General features: G+C 43.0%; 1 long non-coding RNA gene across 1 annotated transcript; it reads left to right on the forward strand.

The window, feature by feature from the left end:
* Window positions 1–1273: 1273 nt before the first annotated feature.
* LOC146891750 (uncharacterized) lies at window positions 1274–11268 on the forward strand. The gene is made up of 2 exons (XR_015005379.2): window positions 1274–1652; window positions 5231–11268. It is a non-coding gene; the product is annotated as an uncharacterized LOC146891750 (long non-coding RNA).
* Window positions 11269–25945: the final 14677 nt, after the last annotated feature.

Raw genomic sequence — 25945 nt, forward strand, 5'->3', positions numbered from 1 at the left:
TGTGTGTGTATGTGTGTAGTGGGTCACAGCTCACACACATATGGAGGTCAGAGAACAATTTGTTCGTTTTCTTCCACTCTGTAGGTTCCTGGGATCTTGATTCAGCAGACTTAACAGTAAGTGCCTTTACCTGATGGTCCCCACCCCGAATAAAATTGTTTCTAAGGGCTGCCTGGAAGGTGTGAAGAGTGTGCCACTTGCTGCTGAGCATTTTCGTGATAACTGATAATCTGTCCCTGCGCAAACCACTGACCACCTCCTTGCCGCATTTCTTGGCCCCGGTTCGCCATCTTCCTAGGTTCCTGGGTCCTCACAAAGCAAGAATATCAGAGTCATTTTTCCGACCACCAGGAACCTGTCTGTTCATTCAGTTTCCTCAGGAAAGCAACTGGAGTCTTCCTCTGTGTCATGCCTGGTGCCTCATCTCCTAAAGGAATGGTGCCACCTTTGCCCGTGTGACAGACATACTGTGTGTGGCTGTACTCAAATGTGAACGTGTTAAAAGAGAATCCAGCCAAACAGTGGTGGTGCACGCCTTTAATCTCAGTACTTGGGAGGCAGAGGCAGGCGGATCCCAGGGAGTTCAAGGCCAGCCTGGTCTACAAGAACTAGTTCCAGGGTAGCCAGACTGTTACATAGAGAAACCTTGTCTCGAAAAAGAAAAAGGAAGGAAGGAAGGAAGGAAGGAAGGAAGGAAGGAAGGAAGGAAGGAAGGAAGAAAGTCCATAGGTTCTAAATTAACATTGAATTCAAACTCAAATGTGACTTCCATTTTCTGCCATAATGAGAAGCCTCTGCTTCTTGGTGGTTGGTGGCCCTTGAGTCTCCTCCCTGCCATCTCTTTTCTCTCCTTCATGATGCTGCAGAGTGAACCCAGGTCTTTGTGTATGCAAGGCAAGGACTTTCACCCTGGGCTGCAGCCCCAGCCTCAGTTCCCAGTATACTAAGATCTTTGCACAGTATCATGGATCATCTTGTGTTAGTCCCACGTACTAGAGACAACTGGGGGCTCAGATAGCTAAAATCCCCAGTGCTGATGAATGAGAGAGGTGGAATCTGACCTAGAGAAATTCGTCTCTTTCACAAGCCATGTTTTTTTTTCTTTTTTTTTTTTTGACCATATTGTCATCTCCTCTCATGAATCAGTTTGCCAAACTCTTCTGGCATTGAACGTGCTTTGTGTTGAGCTAGCATTCTTTGCTTCTCTTGTGACATAACAAAAAGGCAATTCTGAGGTTCTGCTTCTAAAATTCTCTGTCCCCTGTATCCCAGACTAATGACACCGATATAGCGCATAAGTAGTAAGGCTGGCTGCTGATAGAACCGCAATGGAATTGTCAACACTGTCCATTTTTGACTTTCGCAAATGGCATTTCAAACGGTCTGTCTAATGTTTGCCGAGCCTCTACTTGCTTGGGTCCAAGATTGGTTCCCGGCATTTTCCTCAGGCTGTCTCCGTTAGTGTGTGCAGGGATCCTTGGAAGTGTTTTTACCTTCAGCTCTTCCTCGCGAGGAAACAGACTGATTCCGCAGCGGAAAGCCAGGCAACAGCTGCGGCGGTAGAGCCAGGCACATGTTCCAGATGGGTCCCTTTCGACTACGCCCCTTGAAAGGAGGAGTCCGGAAGCTAAGTGGAACTTGCCGTTCAGTAGGTGAGGAGGCAGGCTTCCATCAAGGGACAGACTGAAGTTACGTCAATTTTGACAGGAAACATGAGTCAAAAGGGGAAATGATATGACCTCGAGAAGATACTCAGGTCTGACGCAGGGTGATAATCAGCTTGAGAAAGCTGAGTCATACCTGGTGACTCTTATCCAGTCAACCACGAGGACCTGCCAACCTGATGAGTGTGTTTGCTGCAGGTATGAAGAGAATTGGTAGTGAATTACCTAATTGGAGAGTGCGGTTGTGGGGAGCCCAGCAGCAGAACCAACTTAGGGATAGTTGGAGAAGATGGAGAGAATTGGGACCTGGTTGAGGCCTTTGGGTCTCTGCTGCCCACCGGGCACTCCGGGCTCAGGAGCCCAGTGGAACCACCTGAAAGCCTTTTGGGATTACCTCCTGGAAGCTGTAGACTCTGTTCTGGGGTGGGAGGAAGGCATGTTAGTGGGCACTGAGGGATATTTTTCAGGGATAGGTGCATGAATAGTTGAAGTGGTTGAAAGGCATTCATTTTAATGCTCTGGTTTTTCTCTGTGGGAAACCGCATTCAATTGGCACATTTCCATCTAGATGAAATCATTTTCTTTTCATCTGCTGCAAGCATTCACTTGTCATTAGTATTTTAGAACATTGGGCAACTGGTGCACCCTGCTGAGCTGCTGACTCTCTGCGCCTAGGCACTTGAGATTAATTTCTAACTACTGGCCCCAAACTATTAACAGACTCAGGAGTCAATGTTGTTGTTGCTCACTACATAAAAAAAAAAATGTATCTCTTTTCTGAGAGACCTACCAGGTTCTGGAGAGTAGGCAGGTGTAAAACTGTCTTCTGTGAGCTTACAATTGAGCTGGGGGCAATGTGACAGGCACACAAGACCAGGATACTGTTTCACTGAGGAAGCTGGCGTTGGCAGTAGGCTAGTGAGTTCCAGGACTCTGGAGAGAGTGGGCGTGAACTGACCATTAAATGAGTTTTCAGGAGTGCTAGGAAGGGAGAGGAAAGCGTGGTAGGCAGAGCGAGTGGTGTGGAAACAGAGGGTTAGATACAAGAGAGAATACATTTGCTTAGCCACTGAGCAGAAAGAATCTTGTTAGGAAGTTATGTAAGCGCCCCTTCATTTCTCCATCCACACAACCCCCTATGTAATCCTGTTTGCTGTAATGTAATCCTGTAATGCTGATGATTCCCAGATTTAGAACGTTAAGAAAGACTTCTATTCTGTGTCTCTCTTGGTTTTCAGCCTCCTCATAAGTCCTGGTCTCCCACCTCCCTAGTCATTTTCGCTCTTGGTAGGTGGTACTTTGGTTCATCCAGGTAATCAAGCCATACTCCCGATTCTAACCCATCAATGAGAGATATCAACCTTCCGCAAAGCTAACTTCAGATCAGGCCTAAGTTTCTTTGACTCCTGTTGCTGCTATACTGGCTCAAGGCCTCCAACTCTGTATATCCTTCCATCATAGCCCTGAATCCAGTCCTTCCATATGCAGCTCCCTCCTCTAACTCTGTCTCTAGCCTGAAGTCAGGATGGTGTTAGTGTGCCATCAGGTCACTCCTATGCTTAAAATCTTTGGATGGCTTCTCGGGTTCTGAGCATGGATCTCAACTCCTTACCAGCGCTGCTTTGTGGGCATCCCTCATGCCTGTCTATCATCTATATACTTTTTTTTCTTTTTTGAGGCAGGGTTTCTCTGTGTAGCCCTGGCTGTCCTGAAACTCAACTCTTTTGACCAGACTGGCCTTGAACTCAAAGAACTGCCTTCCTCTGCCTCCCACATGCTGGAATTAAAGGCATGCAGCACCATTGTCTGGCTCCTATGTACTTCTTTATGTTAGTTATATCTCCACTCATCTTTGGGGGGAATTACCCTAACACACAGACACACATGCACACACTCACTGTGGGTGGGTTGATTCCACCCTTTCCCTGTTTTGGAGGTTGGTTAGTAACTCTGGCATGAACAATCAGGATATTCTTTCTCTGTGTTCACACTACCTAGCTGAGAGATGAACATATGCTAAATCGATCCCTAGAACTCAAGGTCTTTTGTTCTAACACCAAGGACAGCTAGCTGACTGTAAAAGGATGCACACCTAGAGCTGAAGGAAAACCTTCATCATCATCATCAAGTCAAAATGCATGTTCCTGGCTTAGTATGTACTTGAAGGAAAATGTGCATGGGCATGTATGATCAGAGACCGTATTATATCCATGAATACCCAGCATCCCCATAGAATCCAGGGCTGGACCTGAGTTTCAAAAGGATCCAGCAGAGACTGGGCTGAAGCTGAATCAGCAAGTGGAAGGTGTAACATGGTGCAGGAGGATTCTCCTTAAGATCTTTGTTCTTGCAAACATGATCCAGGGGGCTAGAGAGATGGCTCAGCAGTTAGAGCACTGGCAGAAGTGCTCAGATTTGGTTCCTAGCATCTACATGGTTTGTGACTCACAACCAATTGTGACTCCACCTCCAGGGGACCCAACACCCCATTTTGGCCTCTGTGGGTACTACGTGCCCAAGTTGCACATAAACTCATGCGGTCACATATACACATAAAGTTGATCAACTTATCTTGTGTTTGCTTTATGAGGAGGTACATTTGTAGCCCAGGCTGGTGTGTTTCTCCTTTATTGGCACTTCCTCTTCCTCAGTGGCTCAGGCCTTGCCTTCTTCCTGCAGGGAGCGGCCTTTACAGCCCTTCCCCACAACTCTGGCAGGTCTTCTTCTGTACTCCTACGTCACTCTGCCTTTCATCAAAGTGGCTCTTCCCTGGTTGAAACACCCTAGTCACGTCTCTCCTCACTACTCAGCTCCTAGAGAAGTTACCATTTTCAAAGTCAAGCAGTTGTATTAGCCTTTCTGAGCCTTAGTTTCTTCATCTATAAGGTGGAGGTAATAAGAAGCCTTGGAAATGGTGGTGTTAGAATAAACGAAGACAGGTTATAGCTTGGAAGCTGGGATACAGTCCTCAGTGAATGTAACTGCCAAGTTTGTGCTTGCATCTTCTCTTCCTCCTTCATCATCATCATCAAGTCAAAATGCATGTTCCTGGCTTAGTAGGATCTTGAAGGAAAATGTGCATGGGCAGGCATGTATGATCAGAGAATGAAAATATCTCAAGAGAATATACAGCAAACACACACACACACACACATTACTAATGAATGACTGGATATAATGACACATACTTATAATCCTAGGACTTGGGATGTAGGCTAAGAAGATCAGGAGTTCAAGGCCACTCTTAGCTACGTAGCAAGTATGAGGGCAGCCTGTGCTACATGGAACCTTGTCTGAAAAGACCAAAACAAATTTTTAAAATAAAAAAATAAATAAATAACAATAGCAAAATTCTTTATGAAAGCGGCACAATAATGCAGTGACATGGTGAAGCTGACGAGGTATCTAACAACCCCGGTGTTCTACAAGGGGTCTACAAACTGTTGGTTCATTGATTGCAGAAGAACGAGGTATCTAACAACCCCAGTGTTCTACAAGGGGTCTACAAACTGTTGGTTCATTGATTGCAGAAGAACAAGGTATCTAACAACCCCGGTGTTCTACAGGGGGTCTACAAACTATTGGTCCATTGATTGCAGAAGAACGAGGTATCTAACAACCCTGGTGTTCTACAAGGGGTCTACAAACTATTGGTCCATTGATTGCAGAAGAACGAGGTATCTAACAACCCCGGTGTTCTACAAGGGGTCTACAAAAAGTGGGTTCATTGATTGCAGAAGAACGAAAACATCCTTTAAAATAAAGCAGAGAGGGGCAGGAGTGTCTGCAGTGGTCTGCAGCGGAGTCCATTACAAGTGGGGGATGGGGGAAGGGTTCAGGTAGATGTCTCCATACTCAGACCCACTTTTTTAGAACATGTAAACATGGATACTATTCCCTTCAGGAGATGAAATTTCATTTGTTTGGGGATCTGTGATTCAAAGAACCTATATTTTTTTCTCTTCTTTTCTTTCCTCTGTTTTCTTTTTTTTGCCAGAGAATGGGAGGCGACTCTACGGAGAAGCCCACACATCTGCAGACGTTTCCTTTGTTAACCAGTTCTCTATGACAACCATGGCATGCGTTCTGGGGTAGGAGACAGCTGAGTAAGGAATTAATCAAATCCTTTTATTGCTATTCTCACCATCTGAAAAGGGGTCTTTACACAGAACGCTCCTAAATGAGCAGTGGATGAATATTTATAGATAAATTCCCCCACTGACAAGCTGGAAGGACACCACTCTCAGAACCGTTCGCTGCTTCCCAGGAGAGTGGACTGGCTTCAGTCTTTGTGCTTTATTATAGAGGGACATGAATCAGCCTCCAACGCTGAAGAAACAGAACGTTCTTGTCTGTGATAAACTTGTCAAAGTTCAAGGAGTGTTGGAGAAGGAGTATGAGGATTTCTCATGTCCAGCTTATCTGTGGTGTGTGGAAAAGGCTGGCGTGTACACCATCACAAGCCACCAGGTACCCTCTCTGACTTGTGTGAATCAGTTTCTCATAATCTACTTTTCACTCTTTCTCTTGCTAGAACCACAGTCCGCAGTGTTCTGATAAGATCATGTCTCTCAAGACCAGCAATTCCAATATTTGAAGGCCAGTTCACTGATGTAACATGTTCTTCTGTATATGTGTTACTTTTATTGGTCAGTTGATAAAGCTGCTTTGGCCTATGGTAGGGCAGAATATAGCCAGGCTGGAAGGGATCTATATAGAGAGAGTAGGTGGAGTCAGGGAGATGCCATGTAGCTGCTGAAGGAGGCAGATGCCATGAAGCTGCCTAAGAAGCAAGAGGTAACAAACCATGAACCTCATGGTAAAATATAAAATAATAGAATAATGGGTTAATTTAAGATATAAGAGCTAGCTAGAAATATGCCTAAGGTATTATTTAAGCAATGTTGTAATTAATATAGTTTCTGTGTGATTATTTGGGTCTGGGCAGCCAGGAACGAAAGAGCAGCCTCCAGTTACAGCTTAGAGCTTTTGAAGGACTTCCCTCTGCATCATCTCTTTCCCTGCAAGGAAGGCAGGGTGGAGGTGGCAGGACCCACTGCATGCTGGCAAGGTGTGTGTTTGTGTGTCAGTGGTAAGAACAGCAGAGACGAGATACTGATGGGAGGGTTAGACTTTTCAATAGGTACTTTTCATACCATTTGTGTTTTAAACCGTGTTCATGAATTAAATGCTTCAATTCAGTCCAATCAGCTTGTCCCTGCCAGTTAATCAGGATGTGCTGACATTTTTACCACAGGAGCTTCCAAGAGATATATGCTTTTGACTAGGATCTACTGTCCATCCAAAAGAACTGTGTTACCCTAGATGGAGATATGAGGAACAGTGAGGGACTTCCCCGAGGCTAGACAGTGCAGGGTGATTGCTTAGCAGATGGAAAAGCAGTCCAGTGTTTTTTCTGTGACCTTTGGAATTTGTGAAAATCAGGGTCTCTTTCTTTGTAGTGCGGGTGAATTCCCAGGCCATTACTGCAATGCCCTGGCATGCCCTGGTTCCATGGAACTGAGACAAGCTGCTCTAAGAATAAGAGCACACTCTGCTGTTGAACTTAACCTCCCCAGGTACGAGGCCTGGAGTGACCTGGCTTCTAGGAGTAAAGCTTGGCACCAACTGCTCAACCCCATTATCAGTATGTGAAGCCCTTGAACCACCCAAGGGCATCGAGCCATCCCCACTCAACAGCTGTCGGGGTAGCTCAGGCTCTGTTAAAAGAAGTTAAACTGCTTCTGGCACCTCATCATCCTTTTCTTATAGCTTCTTCCTTTCCGAGATATGTCTCCCTTTGATATTTATATAGTCAGTTCAGTTTTCTTTTTTTTATTTCATGGGGCATAATAAAAATGAGCCAGGCCTCCACCAGCCAAGCTGGCAGGAAGGCCTGCTTGTCACTGCTTCCTGTGCTCCACTCCACTTCAGTGCTAGAATGATGATTTTTCACAATTTCCCTGGAGCTGTGGTTTTCAGCCTTCCTAATGCTGCAACCCTTTCATTCCTCATGTTGAGGTGATCCCTGCAACTGTAAGATTATTTTCAATACTATTTCACAACTGTAATTTTGCTACTATTATGAATTGTATTGTAGGCACCAGTGTTTTCTAATGGTACTAGGTGACTGTAGTTGGACTTTTTTGGTCTTGACAGCCAGCTCCCAAATAACCACATGGAGATTTACTAGAAATTATGAAATCTTAGCCAATAGCTTATGCTTGTTTTTAGCTAGTTCTTATTACTTAAATTAATCAATTTCTATTAATTTACTTTCTGCCTCATGACTTTATTACTTTTATTCTGTATTGCCCATGCTGCTCCCTCTGAGTCCTGGTGTCTCCACATCACTGCCCTTCTTCTCTGCCCCCCAAATCCTGCCTAGCTATTGGCCATTCAGTTTTTTATTAAACCAATCCTGAGGGACAAATATTCATTATACAAAGAGATTATTCCAAATTTCCCCCTTTTTGTCCAAATAAAAAAGAAAGGGTTTAACTCTATCTAACACAAGAAAGCTCTATGTAATAAAAATGTATAAAAACACATGGCTTCAATGTCTGGGAATATATTTCCACAAAAGTCCCAAGAAAGCTTTAAAGCAAAGCATCCCAAATACACAAAAATTGAAGCCAAACATGGTGTCCTAGTACTTCAGTATTTCTGTGGTACAGAGATGCATTTCCTAGTCAAAGCTTGCAATCTCGAGTCATCAGTTAGCCATGAACTAAGCTGCAAGGTGCTTTAAGATTTTGCTCATGCAGACAAAAAGGTTACAGATACACAGAAAAGCAGTTTCAGATGGGAAAAGCCTCTAAACAGGTTACAGTGTGTTTAACAATGTGTGTAGGCTTAAGAAAAAAAAGAAAACTGGTATAGACAGTCATAAAATAAATAAATAAGTGAGTGAATGATAAAGTCTCCAAAGAAAGAGTAAAGTAAAAAAAGAAAAGAATAAGTCGTGTAGAGATGGGAAATGAGTAGGGAGTCTGGATCCTGTAAGTTATTGTATTGTCTTTAAAGTTTTTGATTGCTGATAAGCAAACAATAGTTGCTGAGAGACATTAGATTATAAAAACTACTAAATTAAATCAACTTATATATTTAAAAAATGTCTTGACTTCAAAATGTAAATAAAAATCTGTTGCATCGGAGAAGAATTTATACTTTTGTTTCCACAGAAAATGAAAGACAGTGGATTTTTCAAGATTAAAGAGGATCAGGTTTGGTTAGGGGAGCCCCTCTGAAAATCCTGGCTATGGACACAAAGCAATAAACCTAAAAATAAAACAAGCTAAACCTACAAGACAGGTGATGTATGCTTTACCTGCTCAAACATAAAACAAAAAAAAAATCATCTTTGGTTGGATTGCATACAACACACAGTCTGAACTTCTGTTAATAGAGATATGTATGTTACCATTGAAAATTTGTATGCTTTCAGAGCAAGGGGACCAGATACCAATGAAAATGTGTGACCCAGTGATCCAGCCTCTCAGAGTACCTCTGTTACAGTTCCCTCAGAGTTCTGCATCCAGCACAGCTTTAAGGCTGCTGCTGAGATTGTCCAGACTCACAGACTATTCCAGATAAGACTTCAGATATGCCTTGCATTATCCCATCACACTGAGACTGGAAAACAGCTAACTCTCCAAGGACTTGATCATTTTCCCAATTTTCTTAGGGTCCCCTAAAGATATCAGTGCCCACAGACAACAGGAAGCAGTCTAAAAAACATGATGCCCACATTCCCAAGAGATGGGTAGATGGCTTTTGGTCATTTGATGGGTTATAAATGTTTGTTGTCATTTGGAGGGGTTGGTTACAAGTTGTTATTGGTCATGGTCAGGAAAAAAGCTAAACAATGGAATTGGATTCAAGAATTTCTTTCTGAAGGAGAAAAGGGGGGTATAGTATAGACATGATGAGATAAAAGGGTGAATTATTGAGTCTACTTTTGAACAACCACTAGTCTCAAATATTTTACATTGACATGGACTTTGGTATATTGATACAAATTTAATGTTATTTTTGTTAGGCCAAGTGTATATTTCTACTCTTATTTGGGATATTGTGCTTATCAGCTCATTTAAAAATGTAATATATAATTAAGAAATGCAGGTTAGTAGTTAGCCACCTATAACCATCAAACTTAGTCATATTAAGTATGTTTTCCAGATCAAACAGAGATATATTTTAGACAGATATATGGTCTTTAAATGCTTAAAAAACCTATAGAATATGGCATTTAGGATGTTTCACAACCTGAGGATTTTCATGACAGCACCAACCTACTTTATAGAAGAATGATGGGCACTGAGGAGCTTCCATATGGAGTTTGCTTTCAATGTGGCAAAACTAGCCATTTTGACAAGAAACTGCCCTTGCCTCAACTGCTGATGGTATGCTGTTCAAACTGGACAAGCAAAACACAAAAGAAAGTGACTGCTAAACTTTGCCAAGACAAAGTAGAACAGTCCTTCACAATTCCTACTTCATAAAAGAATCTTCCAGATATTCTAGGCCTGTAGGCTGAAGATTGGATGCCCCAATGTTACAAAGGAACCTTGGGGGTGATTGTTCAGGCAGCCAGATGTCTCTGTCATTTCTAGTTTTGGAAGTAGCTTGTTCTGTACTTTGTTTACCCAGGTAATAGTTTATCTTTCTGGAATCTTTGATTGAATTGAAGACCAGGTAAACAAAGTGCATGTTGTCACCAGCTGCAGACTGAAGAGTTCTTTCTAGAACTCTCTGCTCAGATGAAGCAGGGATCCTTGGCTTAAAACACTATAGACATGAATTTCAGGATAAGTACAAGTGAGGCATACTTGGGGTATATGATTTGTGAGGTATTTTCATAAATGTGTCATTATAAAGAAAATGATTTTAATTTGATTAAGCATGAGCATTAATAGAGAAAGTACTTACTCAAGTGTGGGTAAGGGGTTCCCAGAAGAACTCATTTAAGGCCAATAGATATAAATACAATAAAATTTTGGTGGCTTCTGGAGCCACATTGTTCCAAGGGATGGAGTCCATGTGTTTTGATATACTTATTCTTATCCAAGAAATTTCCTTTTGAGACATAAGATCATATAATTTCTGAGGTGCATTTTATAGGCTTCTAGATTGATAAGATCAGTAGATTGATAAGATCAGTAGGATCAAAGGGTCAAAGGAATTCTTATTGCAGTAGGTACACCTAAGTCACAAGGAAGTCAAGTTACACTCTGACGTAAAACATCGTTCATAATCTTGTTTATGAGATTCTCATAAAGTTGCAGTCTTGCAGATGAGAAAGGAATTAAGGTTAAATTCAAAAGACACATGAATTTAGACTTAAGCATGGATCCTTGCTATTAACACGCATACCTGAAATTGCTCCATAAAAAAGAATACTGGGGCTGGAGCAATGACTCGGTAGATCAAGACATTGCCGATGACCTGAACTGGATCCCTAGGACTCGTTTAGTGGAAGATAAGAATCTACTCCTGTTGGTTGTCCTCTGCCCTCTTCTCCTGTGATGTGGCATCCTCATAGGTGCACATACACAAACACAATGTACAAAAACAATGTAATTTGAATAAAAAATATACTGAATATACATTGTATATTTGTGCCTTTTTGGGGGGGTAAGTTGTGTCCAAACTCTTCACTCTCAAATAGGCAAGAGAGATATCACCCAGATTTTCAGCAGAGGAACTTCTCTTCCCTCCTTTGGTTTTCTCTATCATGCTTCAGACCCTTTTCCTTGGTGTCATAGAAGCATGCAAAAAGCAAGAGTTTCCTGAGAAATGTGATCTCATTTGGCTAGTCTGGTTTGGACATGTTTCTTTGTTTTTTTTCTCTTTGCCTAGATGAAAGGCACTCTGAATCAGAAGTCTAGGCTGTTACTCAAACCTAACAAAGGAAGGTCTGTGGTTGATTCCATCAGTCTGTGGGCATGAGTGTCTTGTCTGTGGATGACGTGTTACACCTCTTTTATCTACCTGAAATAGCGTGAAAAGAAGTGAGCTGAAATTTCACAACTGTTTTCTTCTATTTTCTTGCCAAATTCACTTTTTTCCATGATGTCATAAAACCCCTGAAAACGCCTTGTGTAAAAATCCTCCAAGTTCATATCTAAGGAACTCATTGTTTTCAAGGGAAAGGAGCTAAAACATACATCGAAGAACACTAGTGAGAAGGCTCACGCATTGTGACACCATGGAGGAGAAGGTTCTATGGTAGGGCATTAAATACCTGTGCCAAGGGTTGTGGAGAGGGGTGTGTGGGAGTAGGAGCTGGAAGGCATGCTCTTAGCACCGGGTGTTGAAAGCTGAGGGACCAAAGCCATGGGAGCAAGAGACACTGTCAGTGCAAGGACACAAATTGAGTTGAGGCCCCACAATGGTTAATCTTAACTTAAATGTCAACTTGATTACTTTTATAATCACCATAGAAACAAACCTCTGGATACAGTTGTGAGGGGGTTTCTAGATTAGGTTAATTGCAGTGGGGGAGAGCCAACTCCATCCCAAATCTGCCATTCTATGTCAAAAGGAAAAAGCAAGCCAAGCGCAGCATTCCTCTCTCTCTCTCTCTCTCTCTCTCTCCCTCTCTCTCTCCCCCCCCTCTCCTAAATGTGATACAGTGTGATCAACTTTCACATTCCTGCTGCCCGTGGACTGTAACTTCAAATTCTAAGTGAAAGTAAGTCCTGCCTTAAGTTGCATTTATCAGGTATTTTGTTACAACAACAAGAAAAGTAAGTAAGGGAGGAGTAGCAATGGCTTTCTATGTGGAAGGAAACAAATGACGTTTTCCTGGATATTGAGAACCCTCCTGGAGCAGCTGCTGGCCCTTAGCACAGAATGAGATGTCTGGGCTAGTGTGGGACCCTGTCCTCCCTGATCCTTGAGACCAAAATACTGGATGCAAATAATGTTTACGCTAACCAGCTAAGCTTCCTGCTAGTTCCGTCCTTGGTTCTGCTACAGCCTGGTACATTAGCCTGAGGGATCTATTTTACTTTAAAATGGTAATTTCTCAACCTGCCTCAAAGAAGCTCAGGCTCCAAGACCCATCTAACCTGTCTGACATTGCCTTGTACCCTCGACCACCTGCCTGGGGAAAAACTCCCACAGAGGCCAGTTTCCCCAGCCCCCTCTGGGTGGGAGGAGTTTTCCTTTACTGGGGCCTTTATTCTCCTTCCTGCTTTTGTTGGGAGGAGGCCTTGCCCTTTTTGATCCTGGTTGCCCACTGGTATAAATACCCGACTTGAGTTTAATAAAGTTGCCATTTACTCTTGGTAAATGAGCAAAGGTCTCTTTTTTGTGTGTGTCTGTTTTTAACCCTCAGGACAATCGTCCATTCTCGTGGGCCCGAGTTCGGGAAGTCGCGCGCCTGGGTCGGGTGTGGATATCCACAGGAAAGTGCAGACTCTAACAGGCTAGTAGGGTTTGAGAGGTATGGTGAGGTGGGGAGGAAAAAAAAATCAGAATCAGGACATCCCAGTGAAGAGAGTAAGACTCTTGGAAGGAGAATCTCAGTGTTGAGCGCCTCTCTCAGGAAAGCTAATCGATCTCCTATTATTGTCATCACTATCCCAGATAACTGTGAAGGAGCAGGTTCTTTGTCTGGGTCTGTCTCAGCCTACCCATTCTCCATCTCCAGTGTCACTGACCTCACACACATACCTGGGAGGGACCTCAGTGCCCACATTCACACTAGGCAGAGACACCACATTAGGTGTGGGCTGCCTGAGTCAACGTGGAAGGTAGAGGCACACAAGAATGAAATAATTGGCCTTTAGTTCTTGTGATGTCTACTATACAGCTTGTAGTTCCTCATGATCATACATTCGCAAGAACATACATATGCTTAGGGGAAAAAAGTGTTATAATATTATATAAATTTCTGGTCACAAATAGACTATGAAGATAGGAAAGCTCTGGCTTGCTTAGGGGTTGTGGGTCTTTACAAGGTGAGAGCATTCCATCCCTTATTAATATTGAAAACATATGGGAAGCCTATACTTTATCCTACCTACCTTGCTGCTACTGAGATAAACACCATGGCCAAGAGGGAACTTGGGGGAGGAAATAATTTATTTCACCTACAGCTCACAGTCCATCATCAGGAGAAATCAGGGCAGAAAGCTGGGGGCAGGAACTGAAGTTGAAGACATGGAACAATGATGCTTGCTGGTTTGTCTTCATGGTTTGCTTAAGCTGCTTTCTTATACCATCTAGGACCATCTGCCCAGGGATGGCATCACACACAGTTGCCTAGACCCTCCCCACATCAATCCTTAATCAAGAAAATGTCCCACAGATGTGCCCATAGACCAACCAGATAGAAGTATTTCATCAGTTGAGTTTCTTCTGCCCAGGTTATTGTAGTTTGTGTCTAAAAGGTTAGTGGCCTGAAGGTCTCAGGTGAACTGAGGAGGTCTGGGCAGGAAAGTTGACTTGGCTGATCATACCCATGGAAACTTCCAGTAAGGAGATCCACACATTCAACCCTCTGGCTTTTTCCCCAAAGTTCCCCCTTTTCCATTCTATAAAATCCAAGGCTCCATGCCACATGTATACAGTCTCCACTTCTGCAGCCCTGAAGTTATTCTTTTTTAAACTATTCTGCTTCTGGGTATAGACAGAAGTTTCTATGTCCTCCCCCAACTCCCCGCCCCACACCCACACCCCTCCTTGGTCCCACAGTCATTCAGTCCCAAATAAATGCATAGAGCACATAGGCTTCTATTAATTATATACTGTTTGGCCTATTGTTCAGGCTTATTACTAACTACCTCATGTGACTTAACTAACCCATAATTCTTATCTATATTTAGCCATGTGACTTGGTACCTTTTCTCAGGAAGGCATTCTCATTCTGCTTCCTCTACTTCGGGATGATGACTGCATCTCTGCCTTTCCTCTTCCCAGAATTCTCCTTGTCTGGTTGTCCCACCAAAACTTCCTGCTGGGCTACTGGCCAATCAGCACTTTATTAAACCAACATAAGTGTCAAATCTTTACAGTGTACAGAGCCTTATCCCACAGCATCTGGGGATGTCTGTCTGCTTTTATTTCCACACTACCTCCATCAATCCTCATGTAACAGCGTCGCTGATAAGACAAATAACAGCACATGCCTGATGCATCAACAGTCTAGAAGAAAAGCATAGTCACATGTTAATGTATGTTTGCTCACATTCTCTAAAGACTTCACTCAGATGTTGTAGGTCCATATTTCATACAAGATATTTACAGCCAGGTTCTCTGGCCATGCTTAGTTTCCTGGGGCAGCTGCAATCCTGCCAGACACCTGTAGCCACCTAACAAAGGCTCAGGATGTATTGCTCCTTTTCTTTTGTTAATATGTAGATCGCCTGGGGAGAGGTGTGGATTCCAAGCTGGTGACTAAGTTGCAGGTGTTTTGGTATATTAATGAGTTTCCACCTTGGTTTACCTGGGGGATAAAAGGTGTTTGAATAATAAACACGGGGAGATCTTCAGGAATGAATGAAGCCTGAGATGCCCTTCCGATATTGCTGTGTAAACTGTGTCTCCTTATTTCCCGAGCCTCTGTACCGGTCCAGTTAGGGAAAAGTAGTTTTTATGTTGGGGCTTCAGACCCCTACAAGATGTGACTGACTGTGAAATCTGTTTACAGTAAAACCCGAGGAATTTGTTGACACATTAGTTTTAGGATTTGTTTCTCCTGAAGAATGGCTTCATTTCCCTTTACATCTTAGTTCAGAACCAGCCCAGCAATTTACATTTATATTCCTCATTGTCTGTTTCTGCTATGGTACAGGACCAAGGTGAGTTTATTCATAGGGCCATGCTCTCTTGTAGAAAGTGAGTAGTTTCCTTTATCATCTGGGAGATTCTTTGGTGTCTCTACATATATCTGCCTGTTTACTCTCCAGAAGGCTTCAGGAACTTTGATGTTCTGTCTGAGAAATCTTTAGAACCAGAAGTGCTGCATTCTCCTCTGTTTCTTGGTCTTAGAGCCTTTGGGCCATGCAAAAGAGAGGCCTCTATTTGTTCTGAGGGTATCCTACCCCCACATCCCCTTGAGGCAAGTTGTCAACACTAGCTTTCAGGAATTCAGCTTTAATTTGTTCTCTAAGGAGAGTGAGGAAGCACGCTTATTATTTATTTATTTATTTGGGGAGGGTATTGACTTGCTTGCTGTTAAATAGAGGGAAGAAATGAAGTTTTCAGGCAGAACTGGTCTGGTGTGGTCTGGGCATTTCTTATCCATCTGAGAATCAGAGGTCAGTCTCGGGGGAGTGGGGGAGATGCTCCTCAGCATATCATTGGATGAGCCCTAACTGGCAGAGTGGGTACAAAGGGAGTGATGGTTTTCAAAGGCTTGTTCTAGGCCCCAGTGCTTCATTAAGGAATCATGGACTCACTTAAATAGTATGGGGAAGACCGGTGGCCAATCAGAGAAACTATCTAAAACCTTAAGATCTTTAAAGTTAAGTTAGCTTTTTGTTACAGTGACAAACAGTCAATCACATAAGTGGAAGGAAGGTTTGTTCTGCCTACAGTTTGAGAGGTTTCAGCCATAGTTGTGAAAGACCCCTGGTGTGGGGAGACTCTCACTCAAGCCTCGGGATGACACGACCCTCACAGTAACTCACAAGAGACCGTCCTTGCTGCAATCACACGAGGTTTTAATTGACTAGACGAGAACCAGTGCACTGGGGTCGAGACTCAGAACCCACGCAGGGGAAGAGTTCAACCCCGAGTGACTGGGAGAAGTAGTTTTTATAGGAAGAAAGCCCAGTAATCCGAAAGGGGCAGGGAGGGTGTCACAGAAAATTCTGAAAATACCAGTGAAGATCACAAGAGGGCAACTCCCTGCCTCTCAAGATCACTCTCAAGGTCATACTCAGCTAGTTCCTGGAACACAGTATTCCAAAAATACCGATGATAATCACAAGGGGGAAACTCCCTGTTTCTCAAGATTATTCTCAAGATTACAATCTAACTTTATCTTCAGCTAGTTCCTGAAACACTGAACCAGCTAATCCTAGATTTCTGATTCTTCTCTTCCTGATAGATTTTTGGCTCTATTTTTTTCTGCTAGGGGGAAGGATCTGGATTTAACCAGGGCTTTCATGGGGGGAGGGGGAACCCAGATTTATCCAATTCTTTCAGTTGCTTGGCCATGCTGCTTTGAGCCTGTGGTAGCTCAGGACATTGTGGTCAGAGAATGGAGCAGAATAGACTGCTGGGTAGTCAGGAAGCAAAAAGAGAAAAAAGAGAACAAGGGAGGCCCCAACCTTCAAGAGCATACCCAAATGGGTCTTGTCTCATTGTCCAAATGCCAAAGTAGAAGGAAATTCCTTCAAGACAACAGTCTAGGAACTTTACTTGAGTTTCTTGATGTGGGATGTCCTTATATGCCAGACACTATGGGCCTATAGGCTAAAGATGGATGCCCCAATGTTATAGAAGATCTTTGGATGATTGTCCAGGCAGCAAGATGTCTCTGTCAATTCTAGAACTTTGGATAAAGCACTTCCTATTTACTTAGGTAGTATTATATCCTTCTGGAGTCTTTGAAGAGTTGAAGACATACAATTATAATTTTTCTTAGTTATGATAAAAGATAAATTGAATATGAAACTTTAGACTCACAAAGATAAGATAGATAAAAGTATTTTCCTTAATTTACCAAATATAAATGGACTAAATATTGTAACTGTAACTCTTGTTTGATAACTGTTTTGTATATGTAATTTTATTATGTTAAAGTTAAAATTTTTCTTTTAATTGGACAGAAAAGGGGATATGATGTGGGATGTCCTTCTGTATGTATATAGCTTTTATTGGTTAATGAAAAATCTGTTTTGGTCTATGGCAGGGAAAATATAGCCAGGCTGGATGGGATATATAGAAAGAGTAGGCGAGTCAGGGAGATGCTATGTAGCTGTCAAAGGAGAAGGACAAGCCAGAACCTTACTGGTAGGCCACAGCCTCATGGTGATACACAGATTAATAGAAATGGGTTAATTTAATATGTAAAAGTTACTTAATAAGAAACCTGAGCTAATAGGCCAAACAGTGTTGTAATTAATATAGTTTTTGTGTGATTTTTCGGGTCTGGGCAGCCAGGAGACGAATGAGCAGTCTCCATTTACAGTTTCTAGCCTGTAGTGCTGCGGGAGTACATTCTGCTTCTTCAGCCAATAGTCGCCGTGAAGTACGAGCCCACTGGGGCGTGGTATATTCCTCTTTAAAAAAGAGTGGCAAGCTTCGGCTCGGCCTCTTGATTCTGGTGCTTGGTTCTGGCTCCTGCTCCAGGGACTAGGCTCCTTTCCTGATGGTTTGTGTGTATGTAAGTTTTACCCCACAAAATAAATACCCCTTTAAAACCTAACTGGTGTGGGACTGATTCACCATTACTGTAGAATCTGCAGACACAAGACTCAAAGATCAGCTCTTACCTGACTTGTTAGCCTGCCAGGTTCTGCCAGTGCCCTACAGATTTTTGAATTGCCAGTTCTCATAATGACAAAACCCAATTCCCTAAAAATCTCCCATCTTCTTGTGTTTGCATGTGTGTACACATATGTATGCATAGGAACTATATCCATGTCTTTGTCCAGCCTATTATTTCTGTTTTTTTGAAAACCTTTTTTATGCTCCTTAAAGTTTCCAGGAGGGCTCGAGAAACCCGTACACACCAGAAGTTTTCCTAGGCGTGAGACCATAAGGCAGAACGGAGTGGGTGGATTAGGTGTGTGGCAACAAGGTTGGAATAAGTTCCTCTGAAAGGAGTGATTGCTACTCAACCCTCTGTAGGTGTTGCCCTGAAAGAGGGAAAATCTGGTTTATCAGAAAAATGTGACATTTCATCCATTGAAGCCTAAACCTAATTACCATGGAAAATCTCTATAGGCAGGGGAATCCTAGTTGGGTTGCTGATGCAATGATAAGAACTATCACCAAAACCATCTAGGGTTTATTTCATTTTATGACTTCCAGGCGGGACGTCAGGGCAGGAATTCAAGGGAAGAAAGAACCTAGAATAAGGAAGGAAGCAAAGTTCCTGGAGGAACACAGCTTCCTGTTTGCCACCAACGCTTTGCTTAGCTACCTTTCTGGTACAACCCAAGGCCACCTGCCCAGGTGTGGCACCACCAGTGGGCTGGGTCCTCTCACATCGATCATTAAACAAGAAAGTGCTCCACAGGCCAGTCCGATGGAAACATTTTCCTAACTGAGGGTCCTCTTCTCAGGTAGCTCTAACTTGTATCAAGTTGACAAACCAACCAACCAACAGAAACAACAAAATACCAAAGCAACAACAACAAAACAAAACCAAGCAGGAAACGGGTTTCGCAGAGGACACAGGTCTTAAGCATCGTCCTGGAAGTCCAGACTTCAATGATGTGTAGGAAAGGCTGATTTCATGGACACAGGACCTCTCTACACCCAAGTACCATCCTACAGAGAAAGGAAAGTACAGCTCATGAGTCTGAACCTTTCTGAAAAGAAAGATAGTTTTAATCGTTCTTCCTCTGGTTCTTCAAGAGGCCTTTGTTTTTATTTCATCACAATATATATTTTTGTTTAAATGCTGAGGTGAAAGGGGAGATGGAGAAGTTTCCATATTTCCTTGGCTTCATTTATGTCACCCTTCGAATCCTGTCAGGTCCATTTTTAGAAGCTGGGAACTGAATGGAGCTTTATGAAGACAAGGTAACTTCCTGAACCTTCTACCCAGGCTATTTCTGTCTCGTTGCTTTCAAAGGGCTCACAAGCCAAGGCAAGAAGGAACAAATAACAAAGGTGAAAAGAAAGCCCTGCTATGTGGGAGGCAGGCTTGCACGGAACTTGTGATTTAGGTGGCAGGAGGTATGAATGTGAATCGTGAGATTGTATAGCTGTCCCCCCGCCCCTAGGAGAAAGGGGTTCGGTGAAACAGACCAGCCTGTCACTGCAAGTGGAAAAACTGCTGGTTAATTGTTGAACCACAGAGAGGGCAATGATTTTGACTTTTGTTTCCTTTCAAAAGCAGCTAATTTCTGAGGATATATTTTCCCCCAGCTTCCCAGTGCATTCCATGTTACAGAACACTTGATGATTCATGTAATTGAGCAAAAATATGTGTTATTATATAAGAGGATGGAAATGATTAAACTATCACTTGGGTGCCTCTCATTTCTGATCCATTATGCAAGATGTAATAGATACTGAGGTTTTCATTCTCTGAATAGTGAAAGCTAGCCTTTGGCTGAAATGGTTTCAGGTAAATCGTTTGGATTAAGAACTCAGCACCAAAAGGATAACGCCCTAATTCTGGACGCTTTCTCTGGAGGATGCTGAGCACCAGATGGTACTAGCAGCATCAATGAGAGAATATAATTTCTAATAGGGCAAGTGTGGTACTGTGGCAGATGCCCTGAGCTGCAGGGCCACCCTGAATGCAGTTGGGGACTCTGGGAGGTGTCTGTCCTCTGCCAGGGTTCTTTCATGATGCTACTCCGTTTTCTCTCCTAGACAGTTGTGGAATGAAATAGAATCATGGTTCTCTCTCTGCCTGGAAATTCCCAGGGAGATTTAAAGCACACATGAATATCTGAAGCTCAAAACCAAAATTCTTATGTAACATGTTGGGGCTGTGGCTTAAAAGTCAGGGTCAGTTCTAACCTGTGGTCAAGGCGGAGGTCACTTCTTTCTTGGAGAACTGAGTAACTCATGGACTGCAGAAAGCCAGAGCTCGGAGAGGGGACCTTATTGATAAGGCCAGTGACATTCAGAGACAAAGCTCTGTTCCAAACCACATTCCACATCAATGACAGAATTATGACCAGAACCCGTCCTGATTTTGTTCTACTTTTACTTAGTATTTGTTACCATTAGTTTTGTTTTGGATGGTTCTCCACCACGCAGACATCAGTTGACTGACTAGGGAGAAATTAAGAGACTTGGAAGGGTTTGTGAAAGTTGTCCAAATATTGTAGAAATAGCTTTCTACTTCCCTACTTCCTTAATATAGAACTAGTCATAACGCCACCATCCAAACTGTTGTGGGTGGTTGAATGTATAGATTTACACTGAGCCAGTTATCCCAGCTCACCTGCTCTGAGCTTTATGTCCGACGTTACAGTGCTTACCAACATAGGCGGACATCCATGAAGACTTGTTGAAAACCTTTGTAGGAGCCCTGACCTTTGGGAGTTTCTTTGTCTTCAGTCCACATACCACCAAGGCATGGCCTTTACTGGGATGAAGCCAGAGTCAATCCCCAGGCAACAAGTGGGAAGGAGCGTCTATGAGGGACGAGGGCCTCTGCAGCTGCTTTGACCTTGAAGATACGTGGGACAGGAGCTGCCTCCAGTCAGATCCATTGCATACGGAGGATAAGGTACCACCACGATGGACTTCCCTTGCTTGCCCAGCATCTCTTCAGAAGTCAGCCGTTCTCATTCCAGATTATATTCATGCGGGCATTTCTACACTAGACTTAGGGCTGGAAACAGTTGTTGACTGCCTCCCAGAATTAAACGATAGGCCCATATTACTGAGAAGGTTGCATGATTGGACTGCTAGACTTGGAGAAATAAAGCTAGACCCTGGCGCAAAGTGTCCCTTCCATGTGTGCTAGTTCCTGCAGCGCCAGAAATGGCTAGCAAGGATTCTGGGGAAGAGTTAAGCCCAAAAGTCCTACCTACTTGTGAATCCTGCTTGCTTCACAATGAAAGTTCTAAGCAAAATGTGCCAGTCAGTGCAATAGTGGCTTAAGTCATTACGGCAGAACCACCCTGCTTATTTGACCAAAGACTAGCTCTGCAGGGGGAAAGTCATATCTAGTATGGGGAATTTAGGCAAAACCCTGTGAGTACAGAAATCACAAGCTCCAATGGAGAAGCAGCTGCTATTGGCTGGCCAGCTGATACACCAGGTAACCTGCTTGCCCACATTGGTGTTGACAATCAAAGGTTCATATTGTGGTCCATGACCATTCGGGTTTTTTTCCATTTTCTGTTTCTCACCCCTTTCCCCATTGTGTTTTGAGTAGGAGCAATGCCTCTGAGACTTGCCAGCAGTCACACTCCAGACCAAGTCCCAATGAAAGGATCCAAGGGTTCAGTATGTCTTTTGAAAAGCAGCAATCGGATTTGGTCAGCCACTCCAAGGCTTAGGAACCCTTGCAGGAGAGAGCGGTGATGGTGGTGATGGGAAGAGGTGAAATTGTTGTCCATCCACTGAGCCAAGCAGCAGCCATCTTGAGGTGTTTGTCTGTGCTTGCTTGTAGATGCTCGTTGTGGATGTGCTTGTTGACAGTGGGGTCGGGAAGTGTCATGAGATCCTCACATGAATGTGCAGCCCCCTCCCCCAACCTGTTCTATGGAACTTTGCCTTAATTGCACAACTGGGGAGAGGCTAGAGTATATAAGCTGGGGAAGCCTGGAGGAGGGGTGCTCCATGTACACGACTCTGGGGAAGGCCCTCATCCCTGCTGGATAAAGACTTTCCAGGTGTGGCCTTTTTCCTGTTAGGTAGCCCCCACCCCCTATGCTTTGTAAGGTAGTCCGTCAGACTCGTTGGCTCCCTAAGGTTCTCAACCTTAGTTCCTAATGTTGTGACCCATATATATATATATATATATATGTTTCTCATGTTGTGGTGACCCCCCCAATCAAAAAGTTATTTTTGTTGCTACTTCATAATTGTAATCCTTCTACTGTAATGAATTGTAATATGAATATTTTTTGAAGATAGAGGATTGTCACCGGGGTCACGACCCACAAGTTGAGAACCACTGCCCCAGAATGACTTTTGGTGGAATCCCACCTTTGTTTCTTATTGGGTCCTTAGGAAGACTGATAGATATTGTTCACATCTTCCCCCTAGGAAAGAATGTTATCAACAAGGCCCTAGGAATTCCTGGTAGTGGAAGAAGAGGCTTCATTCTGTGGAATGATCCAGAACTCTACTATCCAGAGGTTAGAGATGAATTAAAAGAGGCACATTACTGTCTGGTATCAGGAGAGCCACTGGATCAAGCCTTGACTGAAGTTTCCTGGATGATTCTGAAGACTCTGGGTGTCCTGGTTGCATGACACATAATCAATCTTCACTCCCCACTTTTTCCCCTTTGGCTGGTTTGAGTTGAATGGTTTTGCCCCCCAATAGAGTCCCAGGATTTGGAGCTTTGTCTTAGCCAATGTGGTGCTTGGGAAATGTTGCCGTTCAGAATATCCAGACATATTGAGGCTCACTGCAAACAACTCTAACATGAGTGCTGGTAAATTGGATAAATTGGCTATATTGCCAGACCTTTTAAGGGCAAGGCCATTTCAGGAGCCAGGAGAGAATTTCCTGGTTGTTGTTACATAGATTAATGTGGTTTCCAGGGACAGCACCTTGTTGAGATCCCATTAACCAATAACCTCACCCAGCTCCCTTCTGCTCAGTACAGTTAATTTGACACTTGTCTGAATGCTGCATGGAGAGTCAGATTTGTTTCTGATTTTATCAGACATAGATTTGGGAGGTAGCTTAATATGTGCTTGTGACTTTGCTAGTTTTTTTTGTTGTAAAAGGAGCAGAGGGCTGCGTTCCCACTGAGATCCTGGCTCCCCGGCTAGTTTACACCCGAAATAATCACATGGAAACTGTATTCATTTAAACACTGCCTAGTCCATTATTTCTAGCCTCTTATTGGCTAACTCTCACATATTGATTCAACCCATTTCTAATACTCTGTATCTCACCACGAGGTCGTGGCTTACTGGCCTGAGTCTAGCCAGCGTCCTGTCTTGGGAAGGGGAATCATGGTGTCTATCTGACTCTGCTTTTCTTTCTCCCAGCATTCCCAACATTCGGTCTACTCCACCTATCTAAATTCTGCCCTATCAAAAAGCCAAGGCAGTTTCTTTATTAACCAATGAAAGTAACACATAGACAGATGACCCTCCTACATAAGTTTTTCCTTTTGTGCATAATTTTATATTGTAAAATGGTCTGTAGTTATGGATGTGTCGGTGCTGAGATTAGTGAAAAGGCAAACGTGGGCCGTGCTTAGGACACTAAAAAACGTGAAAAATATTTTAAAACATATCTGATATCTTCACAAACATCAACTCATCAACGTTTTCACCATATCAGAACTCTGTTGTCTTTTTTTTTTTAATGACACACCCTTGACAGACTGGTTCCAGTCTTATCCCAACCCAGGAAACCAAAATTGAAGCTGTTCAAATCCCTTTGATTAAAAACGGTGATAGAAAAACAAAACAAAACAAAAACAAAAACAAACAAACAAAAAACAGTGATAGAATGGCACCATGTTTGTGTGTAACCGACAGAGGTCTTTCTGAACACTGGCCTTGGCTGGCCTGGCCTGGAACTCACTATGTAAATCAAAGAGAGCTAGGGCTTAGAGTATTCATTCTACCCCTGCCTCCCTAGTGCTGCGATGATAGTAGACACCACCACATCTGGCCTAACTGATGCACTTCAACCACAGCACTAACTTTGTCTAGGGATGGTTAAATGCAGAGACAGAATCCAAGGAGAGCTACCGGGGGCCCTCTGGCTTCCTCATTTGTGATTTAGAGTCATTCTGATTATGAGCCAATGGGGAATGAGAACTCTATCACCACAATGTAGCCTCTAAAGAGTCTGAAATGCCAAGTAGTATAAAAGCAAGAACTGAGGAAGAAAAACATATAGTGGAGTGGAAAACAAAACCCAAATGAAAGGGAACAAAGGTTCTTTAAGCATCAGGATAGAAAACATTCTGGAAGTGTGCAAAAGGTTTATATTGTTTCATGTAGACAGGGGAGTCTTAATTCCTTTGCAAACATTTTGAGATTTCAAGAAGTCCTTGGCTCCCTTGTTTATGGAAAACACCCAATTGCTTCATGAACTGGCCGCAAGTGCACCTCGGTAAATTATTTATATGGCATGTCGCCGTGGCTGCAGGTTCCTATCGAGCTACAGCTGTATAAACAAAGGCCATTAACCTATTGGCTAGCTTTAGCAGACACTTCATACTGTTTAAACCCACTGACATTTTGAAAGACTGTGTCCCTAGATTCTCTACAGATCAACTATTAACTGTGACAGGGCTGTTTCTAAATAGCTCTGAAGACAATGTGTGTGTTCTGAGAATGGCCATGGAAGGCACAGGCCCCAGTGTTTTATTTCCACTCAGAAGCATGGAGAAAAGACTCAGAAGGCCCAAGAATAGGAGCTAGAATGGCTCAGGAGACAGGCAGGGTCTAGACAGTCTTCCAGGTAGTGATGAAAGCTCTTACATTTTTCCAGTGAGAGACGTGGCTAGCAGTAGTGAATAATTTATCTGCTAACTATGAAATACAGTTTGCCCTCCCCTCCTGTGTTCTTTCATAGATAAGCTTTTAGGTGGGTGTCTTCGGTTGGCCTGCCCCTACTCTGAGTTGTTGTTTACTAGATCCAGGAATTCCTGGATCCAGGAAGCATCACTGAAGACCACAGCCAACAAGACAAAGGAGGAAGAGGCCAGTGACTCCGGGAGGGAGGACCATCCAAATAGTCACCTGGATCAGACTGTGAGGAATCTTTGAGTAAATGGGCATTTATCCCATTATCTACCGTTCTTCTCGCCAGTGCAGAAGTGCTTCTGGGGCTTTGAACCCTGGAGAATTCCCCAGGCTGACAAGGAGAGAGGCCAGGGGGAATCACCTAAGAAGCTGTCAGCAGGCAAAGAAGAACTCTCTGATTCATTCAGGTGAACAATGTACAGGAATATGCAGGTGGGGCATCAAGAGTGTGGGTTTCCTAAAGCAGCCATCTTTATATAGCTGAAAACATAGTTTTCTTGTCACATATTATATTCAGCAGTAAGAGTGTCTATTGGACACATTTTTTTTTTCCAGAGGAGGATTTTAGTGATTGATCTGAGTCAGGTTTTCCAGCGGTATATCCCAATAATATTGCTATGATACATGGCTCATGCAATAAAAATCACAGCTAAATTTCCACAGAACCTCTGAGACATAAAATATTATAAAGTCATTATAAACCATACTTTAGGGATTTTTCAAAACTCAAGAAAACGCTACATAAAATGTTAAGGGAAAAACATCAGATTATAAACTACAGTTGCAATTATTTGAGAAAATATTTTGCAGAGAAGAAAAAGATTGTGAAGAAGTATACCAAGGGGGATGGTATTGCTTATTGTAGAAGGGGAAGCTGTACAATGGATAACTTTTTATACTTTTCATTTCTTAAGTGTTCTATATTAAACATGTGTGTCTTTTAAAAAGTCTATT

Source organism: Myodes glareolus, chromosome 13 (assembly GCF_982192425.1).
Source record: "Myodes glareolus chromosome 13, mMyoGla1.1, whole genome shotgun sequence".
Lineage (NCBI taxonomy): Eukaryota > Metazoa > Chordata > Mammalia > Rodentia > Cricetidae > Myodes > Myodes glareolus.